The sequence below is a fragment of the Heterocephalus glaber genome, unplaced genomic scaffold (assembly GCF_053883595.1).
Source record: "Heterocephalus glaber isolate CG9 unplaced genomic scaffold, H.glaber_assembly_v1.0 deba00000738, whole genome shotgun sequence".
Classification (NCBI taxonomy): domain Eukaryota; kingdom Metazoa; phylum Chordata; class Mammalia; order Rodentia; family Bathyergidae; genus Heterocephalus; species Heterocephalus glaber.
Genome location: NW_028258161.1, coordinates 2,289,607 through 2,305,523, shown reverse-complemented (window position 1 = coordinate 2,305,523; position 15,917 = coordinate 2,289,607). Strand labels below are relative to the sequence as shown.

The 15,917-nt window shown below is 38.3% G+C and overlaps 1 long non-coding RNA gene across 4 annotated transcripts in view; it reads right to left on the bottom strand.

The window, feature by feature from the left end:
• Nucleotides 1–10,961: 10,961 nt before the first annotated feature.
• The window catches only part of LOC101719925 (uncharacterized), a 142,376-nt gene continuing 137,420 nt past the window's right edge, over nucleotides 10,962–15,917 (bottom strand). For all 4 annotated transcript variants that reach the window (XR_015449472.1, XR_206103.3, XR_015449473.1 and 1 more), the window contains one exon: nucleotides 10,962–15,799. This is a non-coding gene — a long non-coding RNA (uncharacterized LOC101719925). The remainder of the gene's footprint in view (nucleotides 15,800–15,917) is intronic.

Here is a 15,917-nt window from a genome sequence, read left to right as displayed (position 1 = left end):
TACTATCTCACAGTTTCTGTTTTGTCAAAAATTCAGATACAGAAGACTGGGCCCTTGCAGGGATATGATTAATAAGGTCTCTAACAAGGCTTTGGTCTCATCCATCTCAAACCTTTATTAGGGAAAGAGCCACTTCCAAGTACACTTGATTGTTGGCAGGATTCTGGCCCTTATGGAGTATCAGAACAAAAACCTCAATGTTTTGTTGGCTGTCAGCTCAAGGCTGCCTTCAATTTCTTGGGGGATTAAACTGGAAACCATCCTAAATTCCTTGACATGCAGGCTTCCACTATAGCTTTGTGCTTTCTCAGATACATCAAGGCTGTCCTTAGAGAGCATGATTTTATAACTTTATGCAACATAGCATTGGAAATAACATCCCATCATCTTTGACATATTCTGTTGGTTGGAAGCAAGTTGCAGGCCTTGCCTATATTCTATGTGAGGGGATTATACAAAGCCTCAGTCCCAGGAGACTGGGATAACTGGAAATTATGCTAGAGTTTGGCTGGGGCCAGTCACTTCCGAAGCCAACTGTTCAGATCTACACTACAAGGAATAGGCTGCTGGTTTGATGGAGAGGCAAAGATGGAGGTACTTTCTCTTAGGAAACCTTGAAAAAGCAAGTGAGAAAACAAATTTGTAATTATTTGATGATAATTTTGAACCACAATATATAAAAAAGTTTGCAAATTGTATTAAAATTTCACAGGAGTGCAAAGAGTCAAAGAAAGATATCTATGGCTGTAAATATTAGACAAAGTTGGCAGAAAGGAGTTTTCAAAACTTGGCCCACCCATGGGGCCAAAACCACTATGTAGAAGTAGGATTTTTCATGGATGGTTTTTGACACAAAGCCTTGAGAAATTGCGAATAAAGAATTTGTGGATGTGAATTGTGAATAAAATCTTGTGGATGTAGAATCACACAAATAAGCCACGCTTGCAAGAGGCAGTCTGTCAGGATGGCAGGAGGAAGGAGACTATATTGGGAATACCTTGCCGTGCCAATCTAGTTTGGCTGAGGAGAACTGCAAGCTGGAGGAAGGCTCTTATGCAATCTTTCATGAGCAAGATTGCTGCAGGCCTGGAGTAGGGCTCTGCCCCCTGCCAGACACGTCTCCTGCACTCAGAGAAGATTCACTAATTCAAAGATGAACATTAACTTTAAGGAATAAAAACAAGATTCAAAACCAAGATTCATTCTATGAAAGAAAGACAAAGGCAACAGAAAAAGCAAAACTTGAAAACACACACATTAAAGAAAAACTGTTGTAAAAGAGCAGATAAACATTTTGATCAGCTATAACACAATAATAATGAAATAACCACTGCCTTAAAACAAGACTTTGGAGGCTAGATTAAAGAGTTCAAGAAAGATCAAGGTAACGGAAGTTAAAATATGAGCTGAGAAAAGAAAAAACTATCACAAACCAAAAAAGAAATTGAAAGCATCATAAATGTAAAAAACTCAGTTGAAAACATACCAAAAGACAAGACTGAAGAAAGGCAAACAAAATGAATTGAAAACTCTTAAACAATTAAATAAAAGTAAATAAATAGTTTCCAGGAACAAGATAGCTGAATAGAGTTTGGCATTTTTTCCTTACACCAAAGACCTAAACAAAGAAAAAATGACAAACTATAAACTATTTCAATCCAGTGCTTAAGGCAAAGTGATGGAATGCAAGGGGCATGAGGCAGAGACGTTGCAGACAGCAGAGATACATGTTGACCTCATAAAGAAGGAAAAAAGCAACCAGCATCTACCATGCCATCTGGTGAGATCAACCCTGAACCAAGAGGGACTTTGCTGGGGAGGGAAAGGGTAAGCAGAAGACCCTGGTGGTCATCGCTCATACCATAGGCACCTGAGGCATTTACTGCTGCAGAACCTGCAGTTTTTAGAGGGCCTGAGCCTTTTCAGGAAGCAGCTGAGACACCACACTGCTGCACTGTCCCATAGGAAAAATTCAACCCATGTTGCACCCTCTCCCACCCATGGTCCTGTGAAGCAGCCCCCAGGACCTCTGCTCTCCTGACCTCCCACAGCCCCAGGGAGCATCTGGGAAGCCCATGTAACACAGTTCAGCCTGAAAAGCCTCCAAGAAAACAGATGGGCAGCCTTGCTCACTCTTCTGCCACCCGGACTCAGACACAGCCTCACTGAAGCAGCCAGGGCACTTTCAGCCTCAGGAAGTAGCAAGGCAACCAGACCTGAGCAGCTCAAGCCAGAGATCCCAAAAATCAAACAAGCACCGCTGCTTACTCACCCAGGATCCCGAGAAGGAGCTCTGCAGACTTTCCTGAGTGGTTGGGCCCACCAAGTCCCCCTGGAAGCCATCAAAGGCCATGGCCGTAGCCATCATTTTGTTGCTCCATGAAGCAGTTGAGCAGCCTGTTCTCAGAATCTCGGCCCCCCGAGGCCCTGACAGGTGAATCTTTGGCCCATCCCTCCCACCCTTGGCTCTGGGAAGCAGACTTCAGGGAGCAAGTCATCTCTTGGAGTCTCTGACGAGTCACCTGTGCAGTCCTCAGATACTGATGAGTGTCTCCCTCTGCTACTGGGCATGCTGTACCACAACCACATAGACCCACTAGTATGGGCTCACAAGATTGGTGGAAACTCACAGGCACTCCACCCTGGAACCAAGCACACCATGCTCAAAGCTACCCGGGAGCCCATCCTGACTAAGGAGCTGCATCCTAGCTGGTGGTGTGGTCCCTCAACCCCTACAGCCTGAGCCACTGAGACACCCTAAGACACTGTCTACATTGATCACAGCTGATGAAGCTACACAGACACCACAGTAAATTGCCCACTTGGAACCAAAGTCAACACAGTATATCCAAACAACACCCCAAGACACATTGCCAACAGAATGTCTTTTACTATGAAAGTCACCTTATAAACCTGGTAGAGGCAACTGACCCACAAGATGCACAAAAACCAATGTAGGAACACAAGAAGCATGAAAATAATCAGGTAACACAATACGTCCAAAAGAAACACAATCAGTCTCTAGAAACAGACTCTAAAGAAAAGGAAATCAATGAAATACCTAATGAAGAGTTTGAAAAAGATTTTAAGAAAACTGAATGAGATACAAAAGAATATAGACAATCAATAAAACTATGAAGACAATTCATAATATAAATGAGATATTCAGCAAATAGATACAAGAAAAGAGCCAATCAGAAATCTTGGAGCTAAAGAACTCAAAAAATGAAACAAAAATACAATTGACTGCCTAAACAGAAGAACTGATCAGGCCGAAGAAAGAATTTCTTAGCTTGAAGACAAATCTTTTGAAATAACCCAATCTGATAAAAAAATATTTTGAAAGAACAAATGAAGTCTTTGATTCATAGAACACTACTAAGCAAGCAATTATGTATATTAGGGATGTTTGAGAAGGAGAGAAGAGAAAAGACATAGAAAACATATTCAACAAAATAACTGCTGAAAGCTTCCCAGATCATGGGAAAGATACAGAATCCTCTGGAACTCATACAATAAGATTGGCATTACCCTGATACCAAAACTACACAAAGATACAATAAAAAAGAAAACTACAGGTCAATATCTCTGAGGAGCATAGGTGCAAAAGTTTTTGATGAAATATTGTCAGATAAAATTCAACAGCACACAAAAAAGATTATGCACAAAAATCAAGTAAGATTTATCTAAGAAAAGCAAGAATCATTGAAAATAGATGATTGATAGATAGATAATTGTAGTATATCACATCAACAAAATGAAGGGTAAAAACAATATGAACATCTCACTGTCACAGAAAAAGCATTTGATAAAATCCAAGGTCCCTTTATGATAGGAACCTTCAAAAATTAAGTATAGAAGAAATTTACCTCAACACAAGAAGAACTATATATTACAAGCCTTCAGCCTACATCTTACTCAGGAAAAACTGAAATCATTTCCTCCAAGACCAAGAACACAACAAGGTGTTCATTTTCACCACTTTTATTCAATATAACACTGGACTATTTGTGTATTAATACATAAAGAAGGAAATAAACAGCATTCCAATAAAAGAGTCAAAGTATCTCCATTTGCAGATGACAAGATTATATATAGAGAGAGAAACCTAAAGACTCAGCCAAAACAAAGCTATTAGGATTGATAGATTCATTAGATTGAAGGATACAAAAGTAACATACTAATATCCGTAACTTTTCTATACCAATGACAAACTTGGAAAGAAAACAAGAAACAAATCTCATTCACAATAGCTGCAAAAACAACACAATACCTATTAACAAATTTAACCAAGGAAGTGAGTGATCTCTTCAATGAAAATTATAAAAGACTGATAAAAGAAATTGAAGAAGATACTGAAGAATGGAAAAACATCCCATGTTCATGGAATGGAAGAGTTAATATTGCTAAAAGGTCCCCACTGCTCAACGAAACCTGAAGATTCAACGTAATCTCTATCAAATACTAATGATATTCTTACAAAATAGAAAAAAAAAAACCTCCTAGAATATATATATATATATATGGAACCAGAGAAGACCCCAGATACTCAAAGCAATCCTGAGCAAGTAAAACAAAACTAGAGGCATTATAATGTCTGACTTTAAAACATGCTACGAAGTGATAACCAAAACAGCATGATACTAGCATAAAAAGAGACACATAGACCAGTGAAATGGAGTAAAGAATCCAGAAATAAATCTGCACATGTACATCTAAATGATTTTTGGCAAAGGAAGCAAGAACACACATGGAAGAAAAGAAAACTGTTTCAATATATTTTGCTGGAGAAACTGGATACCATGTGCAGAAGAGAATAACTAGATTCCTATCTCTCACCATATTTAAAAAATCAACTCAAAATGGATGTAAGAAATAAAAACTTAAGGTGGTCCATTTTCAAGACAAAGTCTTTGACTCTAAGTGGAAAGCTACTGGTAGACATAATTGCCTACTTGTCTTCAGACATGACTAAGGTCATGCATCTGAAAACTCCCTAATCAAAGGGGAAAGATAGATAGTCAATAAAATACGGTTTCACTATGCTAACCCGTACAACAGTTATCCACCTATGGTTTAATCATTTGCCTTTAAACCTACAAAATGTTTGCACAGGGAGCAGGCTAAGGGTAAATCCTAATAAAATCTAGATGGCATCCAGGAAGATTGTACCTCCCATAGCACTCAGCTAATGAGGAACTGGGGGAAGAAACCTGCATCCTAGGGGATAAATTGCTCATTGTTAAAGCCCTGGGTGTGCTTATCTGCCTGTTAGGCTGGCGCTCTCTCTTGCAAAATCAAGAAATAAAATCTGCTGCACTCCCGGTCCTCAGTATGATCTGTCTATTGTGCATGATCAAAGGTGGAGGGGGGGGAATTGTACCTCACAATGGATCAAAGACTTAAATGGACACCTACACTAATGCAAGTACTAGAAGAAAATATATGGGAAGTGTTTTAAGATATTGGGCTGGGCAAAGGAGTTGTTTTGTTTTGCTTTCACAGCTGGGATTAGACTCAGGGCCTCACACATGCTAGGCAAAGGTTCTAGCTCTGAGCTACATATCCAGTCTCGTGTGTGTGTGTGCATGTGTGTGTGCGTGCATGTGTGTGTTAAGACAGAGCCTCACCAAATTACCATGCTAGACTCAAACTTGAGATCCTACTGCTACAGCCTCCTGAGTAGCTGGGATTATAGACATGCACCACCCACCATGTTCAGTGCCAAAAAACTTTTTAATATGATTCCTAAAATACAGGCAAAAATTGACAATGGGATTACATCAAACTAAAAAGTTTCTTACAGCAAAGGAAACAACAGAGTGAAGAGACAACCCTCAGAATGGGAGAAAATATCTACCAATTATTCATCCAACAAAAGATTAATTTCCAGAATATTTAAAGAACTCAAACAATTCAACAGCAAAATAATAATGATGATGATGGGACCAAGAAACATTTATTAAGAGGATGTACAAATGGTCAACAAGTTTGCGAAAAAGTGCCCCAAAGCACCAAACCTCAGGGAAATGCAAATCTTCAGTGAGAGATACTGTCTCACCCCAGTTAGAATGGCTATTATCAAAAAGACAAAAAATAGCAAGTGCTTGTAAGAATGTGGAGAAAGGGGAACTTTTGTACACTGTTGGTGGGAATGTAAATTAGTAAAACTATTACGGAAAATAGCATGGAGTTTTCTCAAAAAACAAAAAATAGAATGGTCATATGATCCAGCAGTCCTGCTAAAGGATATATATCTGAAGGAATTTGAAATCATCATGTCAAAAGGACATCTGCTTTCACACATTTATTGCTGTGCTATTTACAGTAGCCAAGGTACGGAATCAACTTAGATCTCCAGCAAAAATAAATGGATAAACAAAATATGATATATCTATACAATGGAATTTTATTCATCTATAATAAAAAGTAAATTCTGCCATTTGAGGTGATATGAATAGAACTGAAGGACATTAAGTGAAATAAGTCAGGCACAGAAGACAAATACTGCATGTTCTCATTTATACATGGAAGATAAAAAATTGTTCTCAGAGAAGTAGAGAGGTCTGGATATAATAAGGTTTGTTGATAGAACACTTGCCAAGCATGCAAGAAGCCCTGGGATTTCTCCATTTGAGAGTGCCTGGGTTTGCTTCTTGGTACAAAAAAAAATTTTTTTAAAGAATAGAATGGAATGGAATGGAACAAACAGTGGTTACCAGAGCCTGAAAAAAGTATGGGGAGCAAGAAGTGGAAAGAGGATGGTCAGTGGATACAGAAATTCAGTTGGAAAGGAGGAATGATCACTAATGTTCTATAGAATGATAGGATAATTATGATTGATAACAATTAATTGACATTTCAAAATCACTAAGCCAGAGGATTTTGCATATTCCCAGTACAAAGAAAGGATATATATTTGAGGTGATACAAATGTCAAATACCCTAATTTGAACATGACATACTGTACTCATGTATTCAAATGTCACATGTACCCCATAAATATGTGCAATTGCTATGTGTTGATTAAAGATACAAGCATTTTTATAAAAGTAAATAAAAAATGAGACTTAGGAAAGAAATAACATACAAATAATACAGAATCCAAAAGAATATGCTCCAAGTAAAAGGACAAAAACACTATTTAAAAATATAGTTTAACAAATTTTACACCAATTAGAGATATTGGACTCGAATTTTTAAAACAAAAACAGTCCCATGACCAGCAGCAATAATAATCCAATAAAATTTCTGGACTTCAAAGTAAAGAGTATTAGGGCAGCAAAACAAAAACATTGAGTCACATAAATGGAAGGGGGAAAGTCTGGCTAAATGGTAAGCTGGTTAAGTGATGAATGGACTAAGCAATGATGAAAAAACCTAATGAAAAGCAAAGTAATCAAGTGATGAGTGCTTCCAAAGTCCTTAAGGAAGGATGGGACCCAAGACTCTTATGTCTATGACAAAATTAGTTTAAATAGAAAGACAGCAGGATAATGTATTTTATTAGTATGTATTTGCAGTACATAATAATTACATTCATCTTGGGGAATTGGTACGTACACATATCACATCTTGGTCATATTTACTTCCCCTGATCTAACCCTTTTCTCTCCCTCCTTCACCAGATCCCCTTCTACCTCCCTATTTCCTATCATATCTTTTCTTTTGCTTTTAAAATTATTTATATTTTGGATTTCCCACATAAGACAAACCATATGATATTTAACTTTCTGTGTCTGATTTATTTCACTTAGCTTTATGGTTTCAAGATCTGTCCATTTTCCTCCAAAGGACTCACATTTATCTTTCATTACAGCTGAGCAGTACTCCATAATGTATGTATAGCACATTTTCTTCACTCACCTGTTGGTGAGCATCTAGACTGTTTCCATAATTTAGCTATTGTGAATTGTGCTGTTATAAACATGGGTATGTATGTATCACTGTAATGTGATGACATTAACTCTTTCAGGAAGATACCCAGAAGAGGTATAGTTGAGTCAAATGATTATTTTTTTGAGGACTCTCCATACTGATTTCCATAGTGACTGTACTGCCACCAATAATGTAGAAGGGTTTCTTTTTCCACACAATCTCACCAACATTTGAGTCCTTGATAATAGTTGTTCTTATGACTAAGGTGAAATATAGCAGGATAACCTTTAAGAACATCTTAGAATTCAGAATATTTGTCACTTCTCCTCTGTAAAGAAAGTACAAGGACAAATTTTATCCACTTAAAAATAAGTTGAGAAATCCAGCAAAAGGCAAATAACAATCAGTAAAACCATAACTTTAAAACAATATAAACCAGATGTAAAAATTACAGTCACAAAAAAGAATGAAATGTTATGAACTTTTACGATGTGGGTAAGAAATAGAAAGTGCAGGAGAATAAGTGAGGAAGAACGGTGGCAGAAAAAGTGTTTTTATGGTATCCTTGTCTTTGATAATTGGGTAAAAATTGGGTAAAAAGGTATTTAAAGCTGATAACAAAGTCATATATCTTTGAAAAATGGAAAGTTAAATACTAAAACCAAATGTATAGTAAATGAAAATAGAATGATGTAGAAGAAGAAAGGTAAGGGGAGAAAGAGATAGTGTACTAATGGTCTTTGCTTCTGGAAGATGATCAAGAGACAAGCTATGAAAATAGAAAAGTGGTATATCATATAGAATTAGAGATGCAAAATTGCTACTGTAGAATAGATGAAACTTTAAATATATGAAAATATATATATACATTATAGATAATATAGGTAACATAATATAGATAGCTTTGATAGTTAATTTTAAATGACAAATTAGCTGGATCATGGTGACCAAATATTTGATAAAACATTAGTTTGGGGTTTTTTTCTTTTTTAAAAATTTCTTTTATTGGTACATTTGAAGTATACAGTACATTTACATTTCTCAATGGGAACTTGTACCTTTGCATGATGCATCTTGGTTCTTATTTTTTCCCCATTCCTAGCCCTCCCTTCACCCACTCCACCCTTCCCTATTTACAAAGACTTTGTTTCCATTTTTTCCATTTCTCATCATTTTTCCTTTCCCTTCTTTCCTTTCCCCTGCCCCTCCCACTTCCCCTACCCCTTTGGACCTTTTTTTCCTATTTTGCATTATCAATTATTCATTCTAATCATTGGTACATTTTAGGTATACAATATAATGACATTCATCATTGGAAATTTGCACCTTTACATAATCTCTCTTGGTTCTTATTTTTCCCCCTTTCTCTGCCCTCCCTTTAACCCCTCCATCCCTCACTATTTACAAAGACTTTGTTTCCATTTTTTTTATTTTCTCATATTACATTCCCTTCTGTCCTTTCCCCTACCCCTCCCACTTCCCCTTCCCCTTTGCCCCTTTTCTTCCTATTTCACATTATCTATTCTACCTTTTAGTCCTTATTTACACTTTCAGTTTCTCACACCAGAGAAACTATTTGGTATTTATGCATGTGTGTCCTATTTATTTCACTGAAGAGTATCGCCTCAATGTGAATCCATTTAGCTATAAATGTCTCTAATTTCTAATTTTTTATGGCTGAGTAGTATTCCATTTTATTAAAAAAACACATTTTCTTTATCCAGTCTCCAGTTGATGGGCATTTGGGCTGTTTCCAAGTTTTAGCTATCACAAATTGTGCTGCTATGAACATGAGTGCACATATATCACTGTGGTATGATTCTTTTAATTCTTTGGGGAAGATACCCAGCAATGGAATAGCTGGATCAAATGGGACTTCCAGTCCTAGTTCATTGAGATATCTCCATACTGATTTCCACAGAGCTTGCACCAGTCTACACTTCCACCAGCAGTGGAGCAGGGTTCGTCTTTCCCCACAGCCCCGCCAGCATTTCTTATTGGTTGATTTCATGATAGCAGCCATTCTTTCTGGAGTGAGGTGGAATCTCAGTGTTGTTTTCATTTGCACTCTCAAATGACCAGTGATATTGAACATTCTTTTATGTATTTATTTGCCATTTCTACTTCTTTGTCTGAGAAATGTCTGTTCATTTCATAAAACATTATTTTGTACACTGTTGTGGAGGTCTTCTTTTTTTGGATGAAATGAATATTTACATGAGTGGACCGTGAGTAAGGTAGTTTATCTTCCATAATGTGACTGGGTCTCATCTAACCTACTGCAGGCATTCAAAAACCAAAGACTGACCTCCCCTAAGCAAGAAGAAATCCTACCAGCATACTGCCTTTAGACAGAAGCTGTAATGATTCTCTGTGTCTTCAGCCTGTTTGCCTGCTCTGCAGATTTTAAAATTAAGCCTTCAAATTTTTACAATAATATGAGCCAATTCTCTAAAATAAATCATATATATATATATATATATATATATTTACACACATCTTATGGGTTCTATTTCACTGGAAAACCCAGACATATACATACATATATTATCTGTTTATCTATATCTAATATGACTCTAAAAGTACATATAATTAATATGTATAATATATTATAATTAATTATAATATATATTTAGTCATATAAAATACATAATTCTATAATATGTATAATATACTCCCTGAAAACTGAGATTACAATTTTCAAGAACCCTAGAAATATTTATGAATATTGACCATTTATTAGGCCCCCAAAAGTCAACATATTCCAAAATATGTTGCTAGAGTATTATCAACATTCTCTGATTATAATGCAGTAAAACTAGAAATAATTAGCAATATTAGAAAAATTAGAAAGCCTTTTCTTTATGTAACAGTTCAAAGAGGAAAAGTGAAATCATAACTAAAAACTATTTTTAAAACACAGCGAAGAAGACATAGATACAAACAGAAATTAATCATTTAAAACACAATAATAAAACTAGAAGAAAAAACTAATAAAATTAAAGAGAAAATCATTTTTGCAGAAAAGTAATAATTCTAAGGAAGTCATAAACTCAAATCACAAAGGTGAATAATATAGAAAGATCTTTCCCAATTAAAAAGAAAATCCCAAAGAAATGAAGATGAAAACTACAATAAAATTAAAATTAGACTAAAGGGATGGTAAGCTGCTCTTTTTTACCAATTAGATAATAAGACCTGAATGCTGGAGACCTACAGCATTGGCAGTGATGTGGAGAAGTATACACTCCTGCACACTGCTGTTATAAACATGGGTGTGCATGGTAAGGCTCCACTGAATGTAATGTGGCAGTGTCTATTAAAATTATAAGGGCATATTTCCTTGGGCTCAGCTATTCTACATTTAGACCTTTATCCATTTTTATGGGCAGCACATGTGTGAATGACAGGTATGCAGCTACTCACAGAAGTATTGCTTATAAAAGCCATCTGGATTATCAATAGGGAACATTTTTAAAGAAATGATGATATATTCTTATAATTGAATACTATGTAACTATTTTTAAAAACCATAAAACATCTTAATTTGAATAAACATGGACTCATCTCCAAGGAAGTATATATTATCAAGTGAAAAATACCAGTGTACAAGTGCCAACATTCTTATTTTTCAAGAATAAGCAGCATATACCCTTGTTTTTGCAGATGCAGGGAAGACGCCTGGCAGGATACACAGGGACCCAATAATAGCAACCTCCTTCAGAGAAGAAAGCTACAGTGTGAATGTGAGGATGGGGCGTGGCCTTCCCATTCACCATCAGCCTTTTGGGACATTTTCATTTTTGTACTGTGCTCATATATTATTTACTGAAAAATAAGTGGCCATAGGTTTAAAAGAGAGAAAATTACAACAGCTGACTATGGATTTGAGTTCTAAGCAAAATGGTTTAGGATTATTTGCTCCTGATTCTCCCTCCCCTACTACCATGATTTAAGATCCCTTTGATTCTTGAGGATTTAAAACCCTTTTCTATAAAGCGTTGGGACGTGCCAACAGATCAGCTCTGTAGGTCTTCAGTTTAAGCCCCATCGTTTCTGACTCTGGTGCGTCATTTATTGACATCAGAATCTAAGGAGCTGGGTATGGAAGTGTGCACCTATGATCCCAGCCAAGGTTATAGAAGGCTGAGGCAGGAGTACTGCAAGTTCATCAAGTCCAGCCTGGGCAACTCAGCAACTTAGTGATACCCTGTATCAAAAAAACAAAATAAAACAAAAACCTCTGCCATGCAGCTCAATCAGTGTAAAACCTATGGGTTAAATCCCCACATGTCTAAAAGAAGGTGGGGAGAACCTATTGGAGACGTGTTCTGGAAGCTCAGGAGGGAATGTGGGGGAAATGGGAGATCTGAGGACCTGTTCCAGACCAATCACCAACCCTGTTTCTTCAGAGCCTGAACAGCACGCTGCCCACCATTGAAAGGGGAGCCCACCCTAGCCCTCATCTTCCCTCTGAAGCAGACTGAAGGAAGTGGCTCACACACAAGGACCAAGGCAACATCCTTTCTCTAGGACAGGAAACATCATTTATTTGGGTTTTGTTGATTCCAAGCCCCTTTGTCTCCTGGAATCTAATTTTCTAGGTACCTTAAGCTTGTTGAAGGCTCCAGGGAACAGAAATTAGTGTGAAGTAGCAGAGACTTCTGCAGGCCTGAACAGGAGATCAGCCAATCTTAATGAACTCATTACTGATCAGATGAAGGAGGCTGAAAGCTTATGAAAATAGCTTGGCTGGGAACAGGTGGGAACATTGAGAACATTTCTTAAAATGTTCTCTGCTTTTCTTCTCACATTATCAGCACCCAAAGGAAGTATATATAAATTCTCAGGAATGTTAACCATTGTTTTTCTTACAAGCTGCCCTCAGCTCCAATAAAGAGAGCAGAGGTAAGGACCACAGTGCAGAGAGATGCAGGCACAGGAGAAGGAAGTTCAAGGTTGCTCCAGAGCATGCCTCGAGCCACACCCTCCTGAAACAGAAGAATTACATCAGCTAGGAGTGTCTGAGGCAAACCACTTTGTCTCTGTCTGCTCCTCAGATGGAAGAGAAGCCATACTCCTGGGTTTAGGTTGCAGAAAATATAAAAATCAGTCAACCTTTCACCCATTAAATAAAATACATATTGAATACCAGTAAGTGAAATAGTAAAGGCCCATGGCAACAAATAAATGGAAGGCTCTTCTGTACCTGCTAGGACTTACAGTTTAATTTGTAAGATACAAACAGCATGCATGCATAGAACCAGAGATTTGAGTTGTACTTGATTCTTTTTCAGTGCAGGGAGTTGAATCCAGGGGCACTCTAACACTGAGCTATATCTCTATCCCTTCTAATTTTTATTTTGAGACAGGATCTCCCTAAGTTTCCCAGGCAGGACCTGAACATGCAATCGTCTTACTTTAACCTCTCGCAGAGCTGGGATTACAGGTGTGCACCACCACAGCTTGCACTTGATTTTTAATTGACGTCATGTGTTAGCTTTTTGTCACTGTGGCATAATACCTGAGAAGAGCTGATTAAAGGAGGAAAGGTCTATGTTGGCTCATGGTCTCAGAAGTTTCAGTCAATGGTCAGCTGCCTCCTTTGCGTTTAGGCTTGTGACTAGGTAGAAACATCATGACAGAAGGAAGGAGTGGAAGAAAACTGCTCACCTCACAGCAGCCTGGAAGCAGGAAGAGACAGCGAAGAGTCTGGGAAGGAGATCTACCCTACAAGGGCTGTCTCCAGGGACTCAAAGTTTCTGCCACCTCCCAACAGTGTCACCAGCGAAGGGACTAGGCTTCGACTCATGAGCCTTGGGGAGACATTCAGATCCCAAGTGTAACATGTAGATATTTGCTATGGTTTGGGCCTAGATGTCCTCTCAAAGCCTCATGTGGTCATAGGTGGCTTTTTCAGAGGTGGCTGAATCTAGTGTGTGATGCTGGGATTAACGGTGTGTGATTACTAAACCAGTCCACTGATTGGTTGGACACTGCCCTGTCCCAGTAGTCTGAATAAGAAAAAAAGGGGCAGAAAGATGCTGTTAAAATTCCCTTGATGGCTGGGGATTTAGCTTAGTGAATTCGCCACCTGCTGCACAAGCGCAAGGACCCAAGTTTGATCCCCAGTACCAAAAAAAAAATTCCGTTGTTGCTTTTGCTGTCTTCTGCCACCATGAACTGTTGCCACTCTGCCATGGAGCCAACTGATCATGGACTAAAACCGCTACAAACTGTGAACTAATTAAACCTTCCCTCCTATAACTTTGGGTGTCGGGTATTTTGTCTCAGCAATGAGAAGAGTAACTAAGACAATATTCAATGGCTGACAGGTGTCCACAGATTTAGGCTCTGCTGGAAGAGTATCTAGAAGGTCTGACACCAGCAGGCCTATGCTAAATGCACACCCTTCCTTGGCCAGGCTGCAGCATAGTTTCAAAAAGAGCTCCTGTACACCCTCGAAGCCCAGAGATAAAAAGAGGGAACTAGCAATCTCTGAGAGCCATTGTTGTTTCTCAGTGTTCTGAGACAACAGCTGATAAATATCCATCAACTCCTGCTGCTGGGAATCGGATTTCAGACCAGGTGTCAAAAACAAGAGCATGGTGCACATGAAGAGTTTATTCCTGTCTTCACTATGTGCTTGGATCTCTAAGTCTGAGAACTAAAACTGGAGAGATGGTGAATTTGATTTTCCTCCATGCATAATGCAAAGCATAAAGTCTTCCACACTTCCACAGGGGATTTGGAGAAGGGAAAAGCCAGCACGAACTGGAGTCCTCATGGAAGACTGTCTGGGAAGAGAGGGAGGTTAAGGTGAAGTCAGAGGCTAAAGGAGGCCTGGAAATGGCATTTGAGACAAGCATGAGCCAACTTTGTGGGCTGGGATGGATTTGGCCTGCAGGAAAGATGGATAGGGCCCGAGGGAGCCATCTGTGAAGGACAGGGCTTTGAGAAACCCCCTCAGTGACCGGCCAGTGTGGGAGCCACCTGTCAAGACCCCAGCCTCTTCTACCTGGACAACTCACTTCCATTCTGAATTCAGAATGTCTGTTCAGAATGTTCTAGTGATTTGTAGCTACATCTGAGACACAAACCTGCTTCTAGTCAGTCTGAGCAGAGTTAGAATTTGAGGCAACACTTCTGGTTCTAAGTCACGGCAAGGTACTCAAATCTTCTTGTCTATAAAATGAGAATTTTACTGTCTACTTTGCAGTATTTTGTGATGTTCAGATGGGAATATATGAAAAGTGTGTGGCACAGAATAGTAGCCCCAAATGGTCATTATTGTTAAATGTGCTCCTCATGAAATATAGGGGAGGGAAACAAATCTTTCTGTAACAAATCTGGCGTTCTTGCCTAAATGACTCAGAAAATGCCCTCACGTAGAAAGAAATCTGACACCCACTGTGGCTCTGGATCTGCACCTTGTCAGCCACTTGGGTAATCAGGATTCAAACATCTAATTAATAATAGGTTCTAATTGCCAGTGTGAGTATTTACTTTCACAATATTTTACTATTATAAAGGTCATCACTTAATTATATGACTAAATGATTTTTAAAGTTGGCAGTATACAAAATATTAAAATGTATACAAATGTAAATATTTAAAATTTAAATACATACAAATAGGGGAGGAAATCTTATTTCAGACTGTCTGGACTTGTGCTTTGAAAAATAGTCAGGTTCGTCATCATTGTGCTCTTTTTACCATGTCTAAATCAGGGTTGCTAGTGGTCACTGCCACCAGAAAGTGCTGTTTCCAAATGCATCAGAGTCAGACAGGTGTCAAGAGCCCACATCTGGAGCCAGCAGGGAAACCTTTCTGAGGTCCACAAGGGCAGGATGCTGCTCGCAAATGGCAGGTGTCCCCAGTCCAGAGGCTGAAAATTTGACCTTGGGCTTTTCTGGCTTTACTGTGGGGAAAAAAAACAAGTGCAACCCTTTAGTTTCTATGTCTTTAAAGGTTTAAGAGTACACCAGTCTTTCCTTATTTGTGACTTCACCTTCTGTGGCTTCTGTTACCCCTGATCA